Source organism: Coregonus clupeaformis, chromosome 12 (assembly GCF_020615455.1).
Source record: "Coregonus clupeaformis isolate EN_2021a chromosome 12, ASM2061545v1, whole genome shotgun sequence".
In the NCBI taxonomy this organism is placed as follows: domain Eukaryota; kingdom Metazoa; phylum Chordata; class Actinopteri; order Salmoniformes; family Salmonidae; genus Coregonus; species Coregonus clupeaformis.
This window is the reverse complement of record NC_059203.1, coordinates 9809011-9832507: the sequence shown is the minus strand read 5'-3', so window position 1 is coordinate 9832507 and position 23497 is coordinate 9809011. Positions and strand designations below refer to the sequence as shown.

At 41.1% G+C, this 23497-nt stretch overlaps 1 protein-coding gene across 1 annotated transcript in view; it reads right to left on the bottom strand.

The window, feature by feature from the left end:
- LOC121577746 (rap1 GTPase-activating protein 1) overlaps positions 1-22961 on the bottom strand; it is a 202286-nt gene extending 179325 nt beyond the window's left edge. Inside the window, exon 1 of the mRNA XM_041891599.2 lies at positions 22623-22961. The gene's annotated coding sequence lies outside the window, so the exon portion shown is untranslated. The remainder of the gene's footprint in view (positions 1-22622) is intronic.
- Positions 22962-23497: the final 536 nt, after the last annotated feature.

The window sequence follows — 23497 nt, the reverse complement described above, 5'->3', positions numbered from 1 at the left end:
AAATCAACCTGTTCAGTTGAGACATGAATCTAATCATGCTTTGTAAGGAATTTCTGTCTTCTCAGGAATTCAGCCTTCTCTGTGTTGGTCTACACATCCCCCATTCTGTCACACCTCTGTGACGTAGAGGTGGAGTTGTCTTTACATCCTGTAGGTCTGACGATGTGATTGGAAGTTAACTTTTACAGTAATACTATTGGTCAACAACTCAGATTTTATATCCAAACAAGTCATATGCTTATAAAAGGCTCTTAGATTTGATGGGTTCTGACTTATAAACTAGAAATATCCTTAATCATGTCACAAAGGGAGAGAGAGGAATGCAGAACGTGTAAATACTGTCAGAACATGTTATTGTTAATTATCAGTTATCCTATGGAAATGAGGAGTGCCACAGTCTGGTTTCTACACCAGAAGTTAATGGTTATCTGTAGGATGAATGTATATGGTGGGGTCAATTAAGGTTGGATATGAGCCAGGGGCTTGGAATGTTACTGAGTAAGGGAAAGGCAATCACAGGGTTGTGGTCACTGATAAGGGTGGATAGGTGTGGATCAGTGAGGAATGAGGTCAGGTCAGGTCACATTAAGGGAGAGGGAACAGTTTATTGCCTGCATCACTTAACTTCCTGCCTAGCAATAAACATGTAATGTTTAGAGGGAAGGAGGATACTTCACCCAAATAGGGGTATATATACTTGTGCTGGTGGAAACATGTCTTTGTATTATGCAGCTGTGTGACCCATTGGGTGAATAAACTTGGTTTGAGCTTTACTAGTCGTCCGTCGGTTTTTACCTTGTTATTTAGAACCTAACAGATTCATTGTTCTTTCTCTTTTGTCCATTACCTAAGCTGGTGAGACACCTACACTGTCTCTTTCTCCCCTCCTCCCCAGGGACATTGGGGCATGGCCTTTCAGGCTATGATTTATCTCTCTCTCTCTCTCCCTCTCTGATCATGCTTAGAATATTGCCTTGTAATGCTTGTTAGTGCTTTGTAACTTAAGCTTTATGCCTTGTATGTGAATCATTCATTTTACAATTATATTAAATCTATTTGCCTTTAGAATTAGATTCTCTGATTTTCTTCATAGCCTATTACTGCAACGTAACTATGGTCCTGCTGGCATATTGATAAGTCATCTTTATGGAGTTAGGTAAACATTTTAATAGACTTTGTTAGCATACAAATTACACTCTTATCACAGGTCTCGTGTGAGGTGCATTCGGAAAGTATTCAGACCCCTTGACTTTTTCCACATTTTGTTACGTTACAGCCTTATTCTAAAATTGATTTTTTTTTTTATCCCTCATCAATCTACACACAATACCCTATAATGACAAAGCAAAAACAGGTTTTTAGATTATTTTGCAAATGTATATATATTTTTAAAAATGAAATATAATATATACCCTTTACTCAGTACTTTGTTGAAGCACCTTTGGCAGCGATTACATTTACATTACATTTTACATTTTAGTCATTTAGCAGACGCTCTTATCCAGAGCGACTTACAGGAGCAATTAGGGTTAAGTGCCTTGCTCAGAGGCACATTTACGTCATTTAGCAGACGCTCTTATCCAGAGCGACTCACCAATTGGTGCGTTCACCCTATAGCCAGTGGGATAACCACTTTACAATTTTGGGGGGGTAGAAGGATTACTTTATCCTATCCCAGGTATTCCTTAAAGAGGTTACAGCCACAAGTCTTCTTGGCACACCTGTATTTGGGGAGTTTCTCCCATTTTTCTCTTCAGATTCTCTCAAACTGTCAGGTTGGATGGGGAGCATCGCTGCACAGCTATTTTCAGGACTCTCCAGAGATGTATGATCAGGTTCAATTCCGGCCTCTGGCTGGGCCACTCAAGGATATTCAGAGACTTGTCCTGAAGCCACTCCTGCAATGTCTTGGCTGTGTGCTTAGGGTCATTGTCCTGTTGGAAGGTGAACCTTCGCCCCAGCATGATGCTGCCACCACCATGCTTCACCGTAGGGATGGTATTGGCCAGGTGATGAGCGGTGCCTGGTTTCCAACAGATGTGAAGCTTGGCATTCAGGCCAAAGAGTTCAATCTTGGTTTCATCAGACCTGATTATCTTGTTTCTCATGGTCTGAGAGTCCTTTAAGAGCCTTTTGGTAAACTCCAAGCAGGCTGTCATGTGCATATTACTGATGAGTGGCTTCTGTCTGGTCACTCTACCATAAAAGCCTGCTTGGTGGAGTGCTGTAGAGATGGTTGTCCTTCTGGAAGGTTCTCCCATCTCCACAGAGGAACTAGAGCTCTGTCAGAGTGACCATCGGGTTCTTGGTCACCTCCCTGACCAAGGCCCTTCTCCCCCGATTGCTCAGTTTGGCCGGGCGGCCAGCTCTAGGAAGAGTCTTGTTGGTTTCAAACTTCTTCCATTTAAGAATGATGCAGGCCACTGTGTTCTTGGGACCTTCAATGCCTTCAATGCTGCAGACATTTTTAGGTACCCTTCCCCAGATCTGTGTCTTGACACAATCCTGTCTTGGCGCTCTACGGATAATTCCTTCAACCTCATGGCTTGGTTTTTGCTCTGACATGCACTGTCAACTGTGTCAACCAAGGTGTGTGCCTTTCCAAATCATGTCCAATCAATTGGATTTACCACAGCTGGACTCCAATCAAGTTGTACAAACATCTCAAGGATGATCAATGGAAACAGAATGCACCTGAGCTCAATTTTGAGTCTCATAGCAAAGGGTCTGAATACTTATGTAAATAAGGTATTTCTGTTTTAATTTTAATACATTTGCTAAAAACCTGTTTTCGCTTCATCATTATAGGGTACTGTGTGTAGATTGATGAGGAAAAACAATTAAATCCATTTTAGAATAAGGCTGTAACGTAACAAAATGTTGAAAAGGGGAAGGAGTCTGAACACTTTCCGAATGCACTGTATGCTGCCTTAAACTTTGCCCTATGTTATTTGTCTTTGTATATCCATGTCCTTAGTTTGATAATGCCCCTTTGTTATGTCTAGTCCTGCCAGTTATATGTTAAGCCCATTCCCTGTAATAGTCACCTCTGTCATGCCTGCACCTTTTATGATGTTCCTAATGTTTCCCTTTTGTATCTCCCTTCCAGACCACCACATCCAGTCCATATCCAATCCTTTCTCCAAGGCCTTACAAGCCACATTCTAAAGAACATTCTTCCTATCCTTATAAGCTCATCTCCTAACCTCCATATTCACCTCCATCTGTGTATAATAAATACCGCTAAACCTGGATTCCTTCTCCATCTCCTCATTTGCATTCTGACCGATGTGCCATGGTGGCAACAACAGTCCTGAACCTATCTTACAGTCCATCCTAGTCCTAGTCCTTTTCTTGACCAACACAATAACTCATATGCGTCAACATGAAACTACAACCTGGCCTGGAGTCAGAACAATGTATATACAGTACATCAATACAAGAAACTCTGTAGCCTGCCTGGTGTCTTCACCATGTAAAAATGGATTGAGTCAGAACTAGGGCTGGCACAATTAACGTGTAACCGACGGTTATGGATGAAGACCGTCATGAAAATAAAATAACCGTCATAACCATTCATGTTTTTTTTGTGAAACGAACAGCTGACTGGGGACGGCGGGGCATTTCTGCTGTAACATGGACTTTTAACAACGTGATAAAAACTTTGTTGCTCCTTGCTGAAATTTTAAATGTTCATTAAAATTATGTTAACTGATGTGGCTCATCAACAAATCACAGCGTATATAAATGGGTACACTTCATGCTTTTACTTCCTGCTTTGGGTACACTCACAATGGCTGCCAGTCTACCCATTATGCCATTATTGACTTGAATTGGGCCGCACGTTCTATTCATTTTATTTCTATGGTGGCAGTCATTAGCGGAGGAGAAAATGTGAATCAATAAAACAATTTTTTGGCTTGGAAGGTTATTAGGGTGACCGCGGTCATTTGGCTGGCCGATTACCGTCATCCAGAATTCCATGACTGTCACAGCCCTAGACTCAGAACAGAGAGAAAACGATACTTTCTCCAGTCATAAAGTGCAGGAAGAAGCCAGCCACTGTGGTCAAACAGAGGGGTATGTCTGTGTGTAAGTATGTACATGGGTGAGATGTGAGCCTGCCCTCTGTGAGTAGTGTTGTAGTAAGGCAGACAGCAATAGCCCCTCATTAGCTTTTACACTGTGTATATCAGGTTTACATCCTTTACATTGTGTAGAACATTTCAAGGGGGAAGACAATGTTTTCGTGAAGATAGGAATGTGATATTAGCTTTCTAGCAAAATCATAGTGATGATAATACTTTTGTCTCGTAACTAGCCATGCCCGAGGGAGCTCAGAGAGCGTGTCAATATGACGGAAACGCCCCTCTTTACCAGAGTGCATAAAAGATTGAGATAAGAATGATCAGATCAGACTAGACGGACCTCAATCTGCAGCTTTTGTCCATATTGGTCCCGACCCTGAAAATCAACACGAGGTGAAGACGACAGAGTTGCCTCCACTAACAATCAATGTTACGGCTGAGTAGCTGTTCTAAGTACTGTATCTAAGAAGGTGAATTTAAGTGGGACCATCCTGTTACTCTCTTCAAACCATCATCTACTACACTGCTCTCATCACCCCACAGGGGATCATCGACACGGCTGATTAGCCGTCCTCAGAAGACCACTTCCAGAACGAGTGAAAGTAAACAGACAACTAAGAAGAAGGACATTGTGACCTCTTGTGGACACTCTGAGCCTTACATCTAAAAGGCCATCCGAAAGAGAAGGCCCATTTGACCCCTTCCCACGAAGGCCTGGGTCCAACAGAGATACACGACGAAGACCTCTAACACGTAAATATATGCATTGCTTTTCTTCTCAAACGGGTGGCAGTTCCGGGCAAAGTGTTAGGATTACTGTGAGCATAGGTCCATGTGTATCCAAGTGTTTTCTCTCTCTCTCTTTAACTCGCCATCTTTTGTAACAAGTGTCATATTGTGTTAGTCCGCTAGGGACCAGTTTTCATTGTATTAAGTTTCTAATCCCTACCTATACCATGTACATGTTTGTGTTATCATTTTTCATTAGTTAGTAAATAAATAATCAAATCAATTTCTGTGGTACGGAATGATCAGCAAGACCCGGGTTCGTGCAGACTTAAAGAGCCTACTACTTTCAGAATGAGACTGATATGAGGTAAATGATTAATAAATTACTGTTAAATGATAAGAGATATCTAGATATCTTTGGAGTTAATTCGGGAAACGGTAACTCGTTAAACAACTTTTCCTGTGGTGCCCCAAATTCCTAATGAGTTAATTGTTACATGATTAATTTAATCTAGTAACAATTAAACATAGTAGGTAATTATTCTATAAATAACAGTCATCACAATAATGAAAGTCACATCACGACAATGGCGTATCTGTAGACACACCTCCGCCACACCTTCATTTATTCGATCTCCACCCCAAACGAATAGCGGGTGAATAGCATTCTATTCTCATGATTAAGTTCAAAGTCAGAATACGCATAGATCAAAAAGTGCATAAAAAAGGAATTATGTTCCATTTACGCATGCTTAACTCGGGTCGGAAATCCCCCTATGTGCAGTACTTGTGTGTTAATCAAATATCAGCTCAAACTGTGAATTTCAAACCTCTGAGTGACACATCGTTACATGACGACCAATGTCACTCCAGGAAGCAGAATGCTAGGGGAAACAGCAACAAGCTGAGATGTGATTGACATTTGATGGAGCGGAAAGCAGACTGTTCATCACAACAATGACTCATGACCCTTGCAGGCCTGTAGCATTGCAGAGAGCCCTAGCTAACCTTCCCTCTTCCTCCTGACGTCATGATGCTGAAGGCGAGCTTCACAGGAGCGTCTGGACCTTGGCTGTACTCTGCAGTATTCACTTCCTAATTCCACTCCAACCCATAGGCCACGCTTACACAACTGTGACATTCAGAGACAATTAAATTTACGTCACTGAGATCTTACTTTCAAAACGTTCAATTTGCTGACTGACTTGACTGTCCAATAATCACTCTTCTGTCCATGAATTAGACCAAAGAAAGCACAGAGTCAGGCCTTGCTGGGCCCTTAATTCGCTGTAAGTGCTTACACTGATACAAAACAGTGCTGTTGACTTGGAAAATATCCTTGTAGCAGGGAAGCAACCCAAGAAACCAACCATCAGCTCTCTACGTCTCCCTGGCCATTAAGTGGCTAGTGATAGGGTGGTGGTGAGTCCATCTGTAGTCTAGATAATGACAGAGGTGGCAGTGCCAGCCAGGGTCCCCATGCACACTGCCTGAGTAATGGTGGAGGTGGCACTGCCAAGATGCCCACTGGGCCCTAGAGCGGATAATGACTCTTATACTGGGCTCATCCTTCCTTCCTGACCTTTCAGCAGGGTTGGGGAATAAATGATTACATGTAATCATTTACATGTAATAGGTTGTCCACCCACTCTGCCCAGAGTGGGTGAAAGTGTGCTTTGGTGATGAAATTTCACTTCCTTATGTTAGAAAATACATTTTACCAAGACAAATATGATTTTTCATGTTCGAAATTGTTCAGTGGGGTCTTTCTCTAAAATATCATTAACATTATATCAAAAAAGTCAGATTTCGTAAACTAATAAATCTGTTGACAGAGGTGCAGGGCTTCTCATAACAACTTTTGAGGATTTAACATTTTGTGGTCGTCGTCTTCAAAGTTGCTTCCACGGGTCGCAAAAAGCTAAATTATTTATTTATTTATTTTATTTTATGTCATTTAGCAGACGCTCTTATCCAGAGCGACTTACAGGAGCAATTAGGGTTAAGTGCCTTGCTCAAGGGCACATCGACAGATTTTTCACCTAGTCGGCTCAGGGATTAGAACCAGCGACCTTTCGGTTACTGGCACAACGCTCTTAACCACTAAGCTACCTGCCGCCCCAAATTAGCATGACACTAGCTGATTTAAAGGTAAAAGGCTTTGAAAATAAAAATATTGGTATACGCTCGGTGCTACGTTGACATTTCACAGAGATACGCTTGTTATTGTGAGAAATCTTCTAAAAAGAAAAGGAATTTTGAATTCATATGAAAAGTGTATATTAAAATATGAAAATAGTACATGTAATGTCTCAAAATCGATAGCCATCTTACCGCTATATATTCGAGATGAAAGATGACGAGTTCAACGGGAAAGTGAGCCTGTCAGGTAGCCAGTAGCTTTAATTCTCGCACAGAATCCAGCCTAGCTGATGCGATGCAATATTCCAGATTTTTGACCCCTTTTTTCTCTGGCCTCCATTGATTTAGTCCCCCTAATTCTGGCCATCCTACAAGTATAAAAACTCCAATTACTTTTGAACGGTTTATGATAGAGACAAGAGGTTTGGACAATTGGTTTTCTTAGACGATTATCTATCATTGGTCAAAATATGCGTTTTTGATTGGACACCCTACCTGTGAAAATACATTATGACACCTTTATGCTTTCTCAAAGACATTAAATGCAGCATTGAAAAAATTTGCAAGTTTAAGTTTGTTCCACCTGAGCGAGTCTGACCACAAGTCATAGACCACTATGATGACACACCAAATGTGTTTGATGGATCCTTTTTGTATTTTTTTAATGCCTCTTAAACGCCCACACCTGTAGAATCAATTTTTTCGAGCTGAAAGACGATGGCCAGAGTTTACCCATGATGTTGCACAACGATGTAAGTCAATAAGTCATTGTTTTAGTCAAAGTATGATATATTTGGGCTTGAAGTGCCAAATCCGAATGTGAGACTTCGGATGTTTCCGTGAGTCTTAGGTGTCTTTTCCTATGAGATGACGTGCAAATTATTTTCAGCCTGTTTAGTTTCAGGGCTGGATTTTATTTAAATGTTATCACCCACCAGCAAGGCAATGTATATTAATCAGAAACACCTGCTGCAAAGTTCTTCCTATTCGGGAGGCGTCTGAGAACCAAACAGCTTTTCTCTGTAACCTACACTTGGGTTTCCACTAGATTTAAAAAAAACAGCCACAAAGTCAAAATTGGCTATATTGACAAATTCATGAAAACAGAAATTAGCTTTTTGGTCTTAATTGAAAGCTGCAATTTGTAACTTTTTGGGCGACCCGTCAAAATCCACATAGAAATGTGAGTTATAGATCTGTCATTCTCATTGAAAGCAAGTCAAAGAAGCAGTAGATCTGTTCTATGTGCGCTATTTCTATGCTTCCCGTTTTTAGTTTAGTTTTTGGATCTTTTACTTTCGGTTTTGTACACCATCTTCAAACAGCTGAAAATACAATATTCTTATCTATGGAAAATATATTTCACAGCTGTTTAGATGATACAATGATTATTTACACTATACTTGTTTTGTCACATAAAGTGAAATTGGGCAAACTATTAGAATTTTAGCAACCAGGAAATGGCGGAGCGATTTCTGCATAACCTCTCACTCAACGTCATCAAAACAAAGGAGATGATCGTGGACTTCAGGAAACAGCAGAGGGTGCACCCCCCTATCCACATCGACGGGACCGCAGTGGAGAAGGTGGAAAGCTTCAAGTTCCTTGGCGTACACATCACTGACAAACTGAAATGGACCACCCACACAGACAGTGTGGTGAAGAAGGTGCAACAGAGCCTCTTCAACCTCAGGAGGCTAAAGACATTTGGCTTGGCACCTAAAACCCTCAAACTTTTACAGATGCACAATTGAGAGCATCCTGACGGGCTGTATCACCGCCTGGTACGGCAACTGCACCGTCCGCAACCGCAAGGCTCTCCAGAGGGTGGTGCGGTCTGCACAACGCACTACCGGGGGAAAACGACCCACCCTCCAGGACACCTACAGCACCCAATGTCACAGGAAGGCCAAAAAGATCATCAAGGACATCAACCACCTGAGCCACTGCCTGTTCACCCCGCTATCATCCAGAAGACGAGGTCAGTACAGGTGCATCAAAGCTGGGACCGAGAGACTGAAAAACAGCTTCTATCTCAAGGCCATCAGACTGTTAAACAGCCATCACTAGCACATTAAAGGCTGCTGCCTATAGACATAGACTAAAAATCACCTGCTACTTTAAAGAAATGGAACACTAGCCACTTTAATAATGTTTACATATCTTGCGTTACTCATCTCATATCTATATACTGTATTCTATACTACTCTACTGTATCTTAGTCCATGCCGCTCTAACATTGCTTGTCCATATATGTATATATTCTTAATTATTTCCTTACTTAGATGTGTGTGTATTGGGTATATGTTGTGAAATTGTTAGATATTACTTGTTAGATATTACTGCACTCTCGGAGCTAGAAGCACAAGCATTTCACTACACCCGCAATAACATCTGCTAAACACGTGTATGTGACCAATAAAATGTGATTTGATTTGCATAGTGCATCTTTAAGGTTAGGGTTAGGCTAAGGTTAGCAGTGTGGTTAAGGTTAGAGATAAAGTGAGAGTTAGGTTTAACATCCCATTTTAAGAAGAGAAAATGTAGAAATAGACAGGGTTTATGACTCTGAGGTGGACCTTTAAGGGGAAAGTAATCTAAAAGTAACTGAAAGTAATCAGATGATGTTACTGAGTTTGGGAAATCCAAACGTTACGTTACTGATTACAATTTTGGACAGGTAATTAGTAACTGTAACGGATTATCTTTAGAAAGTAATCTTCCCAACCCTGCCCTCAGAGTTACCGTCTGTCTTCCAATACCTTGTCTCCTTTCTCCTAGATGTAAACACAAGGCTAGTCTATCCAGATGAGTAAATCTCCTGATCCATCACAGAGCACTTAACTGGTCATTTGTACAAGTAGTTAAAGACCATGACATCAGAGCCTCCCGAGTGGCGCAGCAGTCTACGGCACTGCATTGCAGTGCTTGAGGCGTCACTACAGACCCGTGTTTGATTCCAGGCTGTGTCACAGCCGGCCGTGACCGGGAGACCCATGAGGCGGGGCACAATTGGCCCAGCGTCGTCAGGGTTAGGGGAGGGTTTGGCCGGCCGGGATTTCCTTGTCCCATCGCGCTCTAGAGACTCATTGTGGCGGGCTGGGCACCTGCAAGCTGACTTCGGTTGCCAGCTGGACGGTGTTTCCTCCGCCAATAAAACAGGACTCCCAAACATACACTCTTAACAGGACAGATCACTAATGTATTGAGCCCTGCCTTACTTTGGTAGAGCGAACGTGCTGAAGCAAGAACAGCGGTATAGGGTGTTGGCTTCCTCCTCACCAGCGAAAAGCACCATGCTCCTACTGTTTGTAATGTTGTAATTCACCTTCAGTGACCCTGCACGCATACCCCTCTTTCAGAATTTCCTAATTTCTATGCACATTTTAATGGGGAGAAAATATGATCACTCAGGGACATCTATGAAAAATAAATGGAATGTCATTATCATAATATCAAACACATTTGTCATCCCCCATGTAAGCAGTATGCATTAAATATAGATAGTTGTATGCGACCGCCCTTGCCATCTCTTGAGCACACAACCATACTTCTGTAGTGTTGCACCTACACAACTCTTCAGAACCAAATCTGATTCCTGAGAGAATAGAAAAGGCAAATGGAGAAAAGCTCCAGGACACACTATCAGGAAATATCTACTTTCTAGAGCCTCCATGTATTCATATCTGGACATTTAGAGAATGCTGCACTGCTGTGCACAGGAAGAGAGGCTGCAAAGAAAGGGGGTTGAAATAATTCTCCATTAAAACGCAGCTACCTCGTAGAACACAACTAGAACAAGGAGAGAGGGGAAGAAAGAAAGCAGTGGCCTCGGGAGTGTCATCGTCGTGCCCAGACTGAGCCCTGTGTGGAATCAACTCTCAGCAGGTTAGATGTGCTCCCCAGTGGCTCCAGGCTTAAGCTATTAAATTGATGAATCATTGCTCTTCATGTTACACCGCTGACCCCGCTGTCCCCCCAACTCCTCAAAACAATGACTCTCAAATCAAATTGTATTTGTCAAATGAGCAAAATACAACAGTGTAGACTTTACCATGAAATGCTTACTTAAGAGCCCTTTCCAATGATGCAGACTACAAAAATTATAATACAAAGAAAAATAGTAACACAAGGTTAATAAAATACACAAGAATTAAGCTATATACAGGAAGTACCTGTACCAAATCAATGAGTAGGGGTATTAGGTATTTGAGGTAGATACTCTATATATACAAAAGTATGTGGACACCCCTTCAAATTAGTGGATTCTGCTATTTCAGCCACACCTGTTGCTGACAGGTGTATAAAATTGAGCACAAATCCATCCAATCTCCATAGACAAACATTGGCAGTAGAACGGCCTTACTGAAGAGCTCAGTAACTTTCAAAGTGGCAAAGTCATAGAATGCCACCTTTCCAACAAGTCAGTTCGTCAAATTTCTGTCCTGCTAGAGCTGCCCCGGTCAACTGTAAGTGCTGATATTGTGAAGTGGAAAAGTCTAGGAGCAACAACAGCTCAGCTGAGAAGTGGTAGACCACACAAGCTTACAGAACGGGACCGTCGAGTGCTGAAGCACGTAGCACGAAAATATCGTCTGTCCTCAGCTGTTTTCCTGTGAGATCCTTGATGAAAACCTGCTCCAGAGCGCTCAGGACCTCAGACTGGGGCAAAGGTTCACCTTCCAACAGGACAACGACCCTAAGCACACAGCCAAGACAATGCAGGAGTGGTTTAGGGACAAGTCTCTGAATGTCCATGAGTGGCCCAGCCAGAGCCCAGACCTGAACCCGATCAAACATGGAGAGACCTGAAAATAACTGTGCAGCAACGCTCCCCATCCAACCTGACAGAGCTTGAGAGGATCTGCAGAGAAGAATGGGAGAAACTCCCCAAATATTTTATTTTTTATTTCACCTTTATTTAACCAGGTAAGCCAGTTGAGAACAAGTTCTCATTTACAACTGCAACCTGGCCAAGATAAAGCAAAGCAGTGCGATAAAAACAACAACAACACAGAGTTACATATGGAATAAACAAAAACGTACAGTCAATAACACAATAGAAAATAGAAAATCTATATACAGTGTGTGCAAATGTATATAAGTTATGGAAGTAAGGCAATAAATAGGCCATAGTGCAAAATAATTACAATTTAGTATTAACACTGGAGTGATAGATGTGCAGAAGATGATGTGCAAATAGAGATACTGGGGTGCAAATGAGCAAAATAAATAACAATGTAATGGGTTGACTAATTACAGATGGGCTGTGTACAGGTACAGTGATTGGTAAGCTGCTCTGACAACTGATGCTTAAGCTTCAGAGATTTTTGTAGTTCGTTCCAGTCATTTGCAGCAGAGAACTGGAAGGAATGGCGGCCAAAGGAGGTGTTGGCTTTGGGGATGACCAGTGAGATATACCTGCTGGAGCGCATACTACGGGTGGGCTGTTCGATGCTAATGCAGTATGCCACAGGATGTTTTTGTGCTGGTCAAGGGCAGTCAAGTCTGGGGTGAACCAGGGGCTATATCTGTTCTTAGTTCTGATTTTTTTGAATGGGGCATGCTTATTTAAGATGGAGAGGAAAGCACTTTTGAAGAACATCCAGGCATCCTCTACTGACGGAATGAGGTCAATATCCATCCAGGATACCCGGGCCAGGTCAATTAGAAAGGCCTGCTCGCTGAAGTGTTTTAGGGAGCGTTTGACAGTGATGAGGTGTGGTCGTTTGACCGCGGACCAATTACGGATGCAGGCAATGAGGCAGTGATCGCTAAGATCCTGGTTGAAGACAGCGGAGGTGTATTTAGAGGGTAAATTAGTCAGGATGATATCTATGAGGGTGCCCATGTTTACGGATTTAGGGTTGTACCTGGTAGGTTCCTTGATAATTTGTGTGAGATTGAGGGCATCTAGTTTAGATTGTAGAACGGCCAGGGTGTTAAGCATATCCCAGTATAGTTCACCAAGCAGTACGAACTCTGAGGATAGATGGGGGGCAAGCAATTCACATATTGTGTCCAGGACACAACTGGGGGCTGAGGGGGGTCTGTAGCAAGCGGCAACAGTGAGAGACTTATTTCTGTGGATTTTTAGAAGTAGAAGTCTGTTTGGGCACAGACCTGGATAGCATGATAGAGCTCTGCAGGCTATCTCTACAGTAGATTGCAACCCTGCCCCCTTTGGCAGTTCTATCTAGACGGAAAATGTTGTAGTTGGGGATGGACATTTCTGCATTTTTGGTGGCCTTCCTAAGCCAGGATTCAGACACTGCTAGAACATCAGGGTTGGCAGAGTGTGCTAACGCAGTGAATAACTCAAACTTGGGGAGGAGGCTTCTGATGTTAACATGCAAGAAACCAAGGTGTGCCAAGCTTGTAGCGTCATACTCAAGAAGACTTGATGCTGTAATCGCTGCCTAAGGTGCTTCAACATAGTACTGAGTAAAGGGTCTGAATACTTATGTAAATGTGATATTTCCATTTTTTATTTTAAATAAATTAGCAAAAATGTCTAAAAACCTGTTTTTGCTATGTCATTATGGGGTATTGTGTGTAGATTGATGAGGGGGAAAAAACTATTAAATCAATTTAAGAATAAGTCTGTAACGTAACAAAATGTGGAAAAAGTCAAGGGGTCTGAATACTTTGCGAAGGTGTGTATAGTGTATTTGGTGGTCTGCTTGAAACATGTTGGGATAACAGACTGGTACAAGGATAGATTGAAAATCTATCTGTGAAGACACTTGCCAGCTGGTCTGCGCATGCTTTGAGAACGTGCCCTGGTTTTCCGTCTGGCCCGGTGGCCTTGTGAGTTTTAACCTGTTTAAAGGTTTTACTCACATCGGCCTCAGAGAGCAAGATCACACAGTCATCCGGAACAACAAGGGCTTTCACGCAAGACCCGGTGTTGTATTCCTCAAAGCAAGCATAAAAGGCATTTAGATAGTTTGGCAGTTCTGCATCACTGGGCCACTTGCGGCTGGGTTTCCCTTTGTAAACTGTTTACGTCTGCAAGCCCTTCCACATACGACGAGCGTCGTAGCAGATGTAATAGGATTCCACTTCCTCCTGTATTGACATTTTGCATGGTTGATTTCTCTTCGGAGGTCGTAGCGGGCTTTCATGTATGCGTCCATGCCCGTATCCGTTCCTTTTAAGCAGTAGCTCTAGCCTTTAGCCCAGGGCGGATATTTCCTGATTTTTGCTTTGGATACGTTCGTATAGTCACTGTGGGAATGACGTCATCTATGCACTTATTGATGAAGCCAATGACTGATGTGGTAAACGTCTCAATGCTTTCAGATAAATCCCGGAAAATGTCTCAGTCTGTACTAGCAAATGTCTTGTTGTCTCCTGTCTGCTTCATCGGACCACTGCTGAGTCTCCTCTTGTCAGCACCTCACTGCGACCGTTCAGGGGTTACTGTCTGTTGGCAAACAAGTTGATCTGATGTTCCAACAACATTTACAGTAGGCAATTTCATATTCTAGACACACAGTAAACAGTAAACACAGAGAATTGATCAATCTCACACCAACATCAGGGGGACACATTGACAAAGTGTTTTATATAACGGCGGAGAGGACATGACAAAAATGTAATAACATTTCAAAATAATTTTCATAACCTACTCTGTCTCTGTCATGGTGCATGTGGTTACCGGATGGATAATGTATTCCATGTTGCTATGAAATGTAATGGTGAGGCAATCAAAAACAAATCTGTGGGCAAAACAAACAGCGTGCTTCCACACAGCATATCTCAGGCTTGTCTCAGAGAATCTATAAAACAGCTGGCAAGCATGCATTACCCATGCAAACGAATCAAAAACACTGTTTGCTAAACTATTCTGAGAGAGGAGGAATGAAGAATTTGGTCTGGAGCTTCTGTCTAGCAATAATCTGAGCCATTGTGTGATAAGGCATATCTTAACAAGCAGCTCCCTGGAATACTGAACAGTTTCCACTCTTCTCGAAGGCAGAGAGCGGCAGTCAGTATGTCTTACTGTGCCTCTCGCGGTCATAACAGATGCAGTAAATTACTGTCTGGCCATAAGAAAATGTTTCCATTGGAATGCAAAACATGGGCAGTGACCTTGCACTTAGAGCACAGTGAAATAGTTTCCATCAAGATGAACTGGAGAGTGTTGGGGAAAACAGAGGAAGGGAGGGATTGAGAAAAGGACCACAATTAGGGAACCGTTGTCGAATCAGAGTGCAAGGAAGTCAATGGTCAGGTCCACAGTAGTAAAAGACTGACAGTTATTCAAGGACATTGAGCAAGCAGCTAAAATGGCATTTATGATAAAGGAAAATAAAGGAAACCCTTTATAACATAAGAAAGACTTCAACCATCTTTTAGTTGATGCTGGAGCAATATACTTTACTGTATACACTGCACCCAATCGGTATTCTGAAAAAATAAAGAAATAGAGTGGGCTTGATAAATGTGTCTCTATATTTGCTACAGTATATGATCTCAGAATATGAAACCACTATGCAAGAATATTATGAGAACCAATTATAGAATCCTTAGATGTATTTGAATAAATTAAGCCTGTGTTTCCACATACCATTACAGCGACTATAGGGACTCATTTTACATACATAACGAGGATAAATCAGCTTGCTACTACTGAGTATTTATGTTCTCATACATCTTTCTGCATTCATGCATGTTTGAATTTATGATTATTTATATGTTTATCACATCTCTATTTCAGATAAATTGTGTGGTTTATAGATCTTCTGAATATTGCACAGTATTACATTTTATTACTGACTAGAGGCTGCTGAGGGGAGGACGGCTCATAATCATGGCTGGAACAGAGCGAATGGAATGGCATCAAACACATGGAAACCATGTGTTTGATGTATTTGATACCATTCCACTCATTCAACTCCAGCCATTACCACGAGCCGTCCTCACCAATTAAGGTGCCACCAACCTCCTGTGAACTCCATTTTAAAATTGACTTTGTATTAACATTTACAAAAAAAGACAGATTCAATACACAGTCAATAAATACAGTATCACTGTTAACTGTGTGGGTAACACTGAGAACATAACTAAAATTATATACAACCTTTTACATGGAGTGCATTCAGCATCTGAATCAATTGTATGCTAATGTGATGTTATTGTTGTATGCTGTGTTGAAAGCATGCAAATAGTAACACCTGAGATGTTCCATCATCTCTCAGATGAACTTTGCACCCATGCAAATGCTGAGTAAAATCGACTCTCATGTTTTATCGATTTCCATAACAGGAGTGTAACACCTGAGGATAACCCCAAACCTACCCTACATTACCATTACATCATAGTCATTGGTTAAACCACACATGAAGCCACCTTCCTCTTTAAAAAGTCACAATCAGCCATTTACCTGTGGCCATTGGCAGTGGTCCTTGCAGCCATAGAGATATACCAGCGCTGTTACTAAGGACAGATGGATGTGTCCATCACAATGGACAAGCCCATTTGCCATGGAATTAAACCTATGTGCTACAGGAGTGGTGTAAATTGGCCATTACAGGTAAATTTCTGTCAGTGGAGTGCAGGGAAACAATGGATTTCCCACTGTGTAGAAAAGCCATCAATCCCCCCTCAGCACCAGCAGGAGACACTCTAAAGGGATCAATAGAAAGGTCATTAACCGCAGGTAGAATCCCTAGTTGCTATGTCCATTTTTGGACTTATAAATTAATGATTCATACCCATTAATTCTTAGAGAATATAACTTATAAATGCTGCATGAGCTTAGTTCAACTGTCATACCCCATCAAGCTTTTTTTAACTCCAATGTTTGTAAACAACATAAATGTAAACAAACACGGTATAGCCTCTAAACATGGTTAAACTATAATTATAATTTTGATATCATCCATGGCCACTCCTTGCATCCGTAGGTCTGTCTATGAATTTGAGAGTGGTTATATTGCTCCAGGCCCATCCCTCAGCTTTTTACTAAAACAGAGGAGGGGTGGCCGCTTTGTTACTGTTTAAACGAAGGACTCCAGCTTTAAAGGAAAGCCACTGGTTTTGTTAATTTTTGTTTTGTATTCCCATCCTCCTGTTTGAAGCTCAGTTACATGTCTAGGGGAATGATTGCCTGTCAATGTGTTTGTAAATGATGCTACTGTTGGATACAAATGCTAGAACAAATATAGTCCATAGCTCCACTGGAAAGATGAGTGTTGGAGTGTTCAACTAACAGCTGACATTATTTTGTTTTTATTCATCATAATCTATTTAACATACTGATAGACAGTCAGTCAGGTCCTGCATGTTTGATTAATTTTTTTATATATTTTTTTATCACTCTTTTTTTTTTTTATATCATGATTCCTTTCAAACATGCTCAATTTCAATGTCTGCATAGAATACAAAAGGCAAAACTTTTATGATTTATGTAACCTAAGAAAAACAATATCCACAGTCTCTAACAAGGAATCGCAAATTGACTGTCTCACTTATGCATGCAGTGTAAAGTAAACCCATCAGGAAACAACTCTGACAGACAGACAGAGACTCGTTGGTGCATACATCCTGTAGACGAGGGAGTCATGGGGAAAGGATGCTCATGATGTGCCTACTGGCACTCCAACCATCAAAGACATGTCTTTATATAGCTCTGCCCCTCTATCTTACAATCAACCCTTTTTGGAACTGTCAAAAGATAAGGCAATCAACATATTTTTTATGGTGACAGCTCTTCAGGTACTGTAGCTCCAGAAATGAGTAATTCCGTTCTAACTCAAAACCATTATTTTTAGCTCTTCACTGATTACAGTATTAATTTGATCAAAACCCATGACAAGAAAAACGATTTTAGCAAAATCCCACTCATCCACTTGGGTGTAACTTTATTACAGTAGGTCAATATGTTATCCAATTTGCAGGCTCGCCCTTTAAAGAAACTTGAAAATGACTAATTTAGGAATTTTTGCAGATTTTTCATGCAAAACCAAACTGGAATGATAACCATGTCATTCCCAGACACTTAATTCACCTCAGATATTATTTTCAGACCAACAATACAATTATTCTGTGTTCACTCCACAGTTGGATGGAAAAGCTCTGAGAGAAAATACAGTGCATTCGGAAAGTATTCAGACCCCTTGACTTTTTCCACATTTTGTTATGTTACAGCCTTATGCTAAAATTGATTAAATAATCTTTTCCCCTCATCAATCTACACACAATACCCCATAATGAAAAATTGAAAACAGGTTTTTAGAAATTTTTGCAAATGTATTACAAATAAAAAACAGAAATACCTTATTTACATAAGTATTCAGACCCTTTGCTATGAGACTCGAAATTGAGCTCAGGTGCATCCTGTTTCTATTGATTATCCTTGAGATTGGAGGCCACCTGTGGTAAATTCAATTGATTGGACATGATTTGGAAAGGCACACACCTTTCTATATAAGGTCCCACAGTTGACAGTGCATGTCAGAGCAAAAACCAAGCCATGAGGTCGAAGGAATTGTCCGTGGAGCTCCGAGACAGGATTGTGTCGAGGCACAGATCTGAGGAAGGGTATCAAAAAATGTCTGCAGCATTGAAGGTCCCAAGAACACAGTGGCCTCCATCATTCTTAAATGGAAGAAGTTTGGAACCACCAAGACTCTTCCTAGAGCTGGCCGCCCGGCCAAACTGAGCAATCGGGGGAGAAGGGCCTTGGTCAGGGAGGTGACCAAGAACCCGATGGTCACTGACAGAGCTCCAGAGTTCCTCTGTGGAGATGGGAGAACTTTCCAGAAGGACAACCATCTCTGCAGCACTCCACCAATCAGGGCTTTATGGTAGAGTGGCCAGACGGAAGCCACTCCTGTGGAATGTTGTCCCACTCCTCTTCAATGGCTGTGCGAAGTTGTTGGATATTGGCAGGAACTGGAACACGCTGTCGTACGCGTCGATCCAGAGCATCCCAATCATGGTCAATGAGTGACATGTCTGGTGAATATAAGAACTGGGACATTTTCAGCTTCCAGGAATTGTGTATAGATCCTTGCGACATGGGGCTGTGTATTATCATGCTGAAACATGAGGTGATGGCGGCAGATGAATGGCATGACAATGGGCCTCAGGATCTCGTCACTGTATCTCTTTGCATTCAAATTGCCATTGATAAAATGCAATTGTGTTCATTTTCCATAGCTTATGCCTGCCCATATCATAACCCCACTGCCACCATGAAGGAACTCTGTTCACAACGTTGACATCAGAAACCACATAGAGAAATTAACATTCAATTCTCTGGCAAAGCTCTGGTGGACATTCCTGCAGTCAACATGCCAATTGCACACTCCCTCAAAACTTGAGACATCTGTGGCATTGTGTTATGTGACAAAAAAACGACACATTTTAGAGAGGCCTTTTATTATCCCCAGCACAAGGTGCACCTGTGTAATGATCCTACAGTTTTATCAGCTTCTTGATATGCCACACCTGTCAAGTGGATGGATTATCTTGGCAAAGGGGAAATGCTCACTAACAGGGATGTAAACAAATTTGTGCACAAAATTTGAGGGAAATTTGCTTTTTGTGATTAAATATTTTATTAATCATATGTTTTTTGGGGGATAAAACATTTTGTAATGTTAAAACACCTAGCACATGACACATTTAGTAATGACAGCATTTGCTTTCCAAACTATGTTATTTTGCGCAATTGCATTTAGAAATTTGCGATGGGCAAAATGACAGCTGCAACCAACCATAGACATATAATACATAGATGGCAGTTCCCATTCAAGTCAAGACTGGCAGCCATTGTTAGTGTACCCATGATTTTAACAGTCAGATTGCCAGGTTTAGAGGTTACAAAACCCTTCTATAGATTATATGCATATTCAGTCATTGATTATATGTCTATGGCCACAACGCAACAAACTGTTCCACAGATAGAAGAAGGAGCGATAGGAGTGGGGAAAAGGTGCTTCGTAGTAAACCACTCTGGGAGAAGAGAAAGCACTGAGATGTTTGGCATGGGCTGCAGCATCAGGGCGAACAAATGCTACTTTTGATTGTGATTATTGTTCCAATTTTCCTTTCCCCAAGTTTAGAATTGTAGAACAATAGGGAATCAAATGATTGATTTGATTAAACTGCAAGTGCTGCTTCAAGACTCCTGAATATACACCACAGAGTGTAGATTCTGAGATTGTTGAGTAGGTCGCAATGTTTTATGGTTAATCTTGAGTTCACTCTCATTTTCATTTTACATAGAATAATTAACACAGGCATGTTTCAGAACATAGAAAGAAGGCTACATGGGTGCCAGCGAAAGTGTTTTAAAAGACAAACTGGATATTTCAAAGCAATGGAATCTTAATTTATATCTTATTTCAGGAACATTTTGGGCTGATACCAATGAGGGATGCTCAGATGGCTCCAAAAGTATTGTTATATCTGCCAACAGATCTGGATGACCTTAACTTACTTAATTGCATAGAAAACTGCTAGAGGGAGGGAGGGTTGTAGTTTGCCAAGGAACTTCATGACAACATCTTATGGTACCAAGAGCAACAATGACAACATCACCAATGACAACAGTCTGTCCCTGATATACTCAGGGCATGGCCTCATAGGTACATCACCAAGGGGAATTTAGATAAACAAACCAAAAACTGAACTAGGCCAACAGACTATCAGCATTGGCCGGCGTCAAAATTGAGCCGTCAGTAGGCTCCCACACTTGCAGCAGAAAATAATGGTATTTTTCTGTGTTTTATTCCTGTGAAGAATAGAGGCCCATTACATCCAGAAGGTCAGTCTAGAAGGAAACAATCAGCAAACAGCTTTAGGACCCTGGACTACATAACACCCAAGCAGCCGTCAGTTTCTCTTCATAGAGAGGAGGGGACAATGCAAGCCTATCCAGCCATAAGCAACAGGGGAATGCTATGGTGATGTAAAGGCTGGGAGACACATTTCTCTCAAAATATCTCAATCCATGAATTTCTGGAGAGTGCAGTCTTTTTTAAACCTTAGTTAATAGACCTTCCTTGTTATCGCGCATATGGATTACACAAGCAATCAAAAACCAATTCTGAATCAACTGCTAATTTGTTTCTGATTTCTGCTGAGACATAAGGCTGACGAAGCAAACTAACTGTGGATAGAGAGAGAGATAAAATAGTCTGCCTGCTTGCCCCGGCTCCACCGCAGCGGGCAGCACTGAGTCTAACTCTCATTGAGATGGGAAAAAATCTCTCTGGCAATGATACAACAGACAAGAGTCAGAGTTTCGTTCACCGGGCTTATAGCTAGCACCCTGCGATAACTAGTAGAAGTATACTGTAGATAAAACAACTAGATAGGACTAACAGGTATTAGTAAAGCTTCTAGATGAGTGCTTTTCTGGAGAATATTACAAACTTGTGGAGGTGTTTAACTTTCCAAATGGCCCATTATGCATTATGCACTATATGAGTGGTTAAATGTAGTAGAATGTCTATATGGTTCATGGCATATCTCATCTTATTAGTGGTAGCCCTATATGATTTTCATCAACTCTAATCAAAGTTTACCATAAATGTGTATTTACAGTAAATGTTGTTTCGGCAATAAGCCAGTAGTGACCATGGACATTAAACAAATAAGTTCATTTGCTACGTTTTAGGTACAGTAAGTTTACAGTGTACTTGCAATATTTCTCCCCTTACCCAAAGGAAAAAAGTGTATTGGATTGCACATTGTGTACACAGTAACTATGACTTGATATTCATTTGTTACTCAGCATCACCATGTTGCAGTTCACTTTGATGTGAAACCATTGTGTTAACCCATCCAATGCTTAATGTGCATACAGTAGCCTAATTCTACACCACCACTGTACTATGGGTATGCAAGAATAAAGGTTTATTTACTGTTGGCATGTTTTGCCAATGTGCATTCCTCCTGTAAGCTGAGTGACCCCTAGAAAAAAATGACTTTGACACTGCTGACCTAAAGCCAACTGGTTTTGAAATCAGCTCATGTAACTGGAAATGAAGCCTTTATCCTTTTTCTGGACAGGGCCTTCTAGGGAAATGTGGAAATCAAATAATGTATTTATCTACTGTAGTTGCCATCATAGTAAGGTAATATGTATTCATGATCAACTAGAGGCCATGGACAGTACTATTAAATGTGCATAATAAGGAGCTGTGTGACACCTGCTATATGGGCTTTATTTTACAGCCTGCCATACCTCTAAATGTTATTACTACAGACTTATAAATACCTGGTAACATGCCTACATAACAATATACAAACTTTTATGTTTCATTGGGACTCATAGAGAAGAGTCGTGATATACAACTTGATCTACCAGGTAGTAAAAAACTGTGTAGGCTGCTACATCATAAATAAAGGAGTTGCCATTCCTAACTGCTCTCTCGATAGGCTACTAGAGCGCAACAAGGCATTGTGCTATGTACATCAACAGAGCGTGTTAAGATCAGTGAAATAAACACATGACTATAAGCGTTGTTTCAGCAGATCTTACGCTAATTTAAGTATAGCCTAACACAGAAGACAAATTCGATGGTTGAACGTTACGCTTTATGAGACTTGATAATCAGAGAAAGAAAATAAAAACTACAACCATATGGACACTAAAAACGCAACATGCTGACTCTTAAAAAAACAAAAACAATATCTTACCTTTTGGTGGAGCCCGTACCTCAGATGAATCCACTGGATGACTCTGGTCTTGAATGCTTGGTCCGCGACTAACCGCAATACAGGTGAACTCGTTGAAGGAAGGATGCTTGCGTTACTCAAAAAATGACCAGTTCACCGCTGTTTCTTCACGTCTCAAGCGTTTCGGTAGCTCTCAATGTTTAATTTGGCAGTTTTCCCTATTCAGAAAGCCTGAGCAGAGCAGTTGTGATGTTCGACCAATCCGCTCTCTATGTATCAGCGCAGATCTGGTAAAGTGTAACCTAACGTAGCAGGCGAAAATATATTGTTTTGCTTGAGATCCTATAAAATATGCTGTCACTGTCACGTGCCCAATCCCCACAGACCCCTCAATACACAATGTTCGATACACGCCAAATAATAAGGCAGCAAAAATAAAATGCCACCCCTACAATGGAATAAATAAAGACCATCATATTTTATTATTGACAATAAAAAAAGAAATTGTCCAATCTCATTGATCAGCACTCACTTCTGTGGAAGGTAAAATGTGTCTTTAGGCTGTAGTTTTTTTAATATTATCTCGAGGTTGATAATAAAACAATCTATGTTGATTGATTGATTAGTCATGTTTATGTAAATACTGCTGATACTCGTTATTCTCCTTGATAGAATAGCAGCAGTTGGGAGGGACAGACAAAATTGTTATCTTCCCTTTAGAAGAAGGCTGCTCTGATTCCATACTGATTCTTCACAAAAATAAATACTAATAGACCTAGAAAAACAGCCTTGGCCAACAGTTTGACTCACCCATTGGCCCAGGGGGATACTGGCATTCTTTTGATCTGACTTCCATTCCAAATTCAGTTGGTGAGGAATATGTCTCATCATGTAGA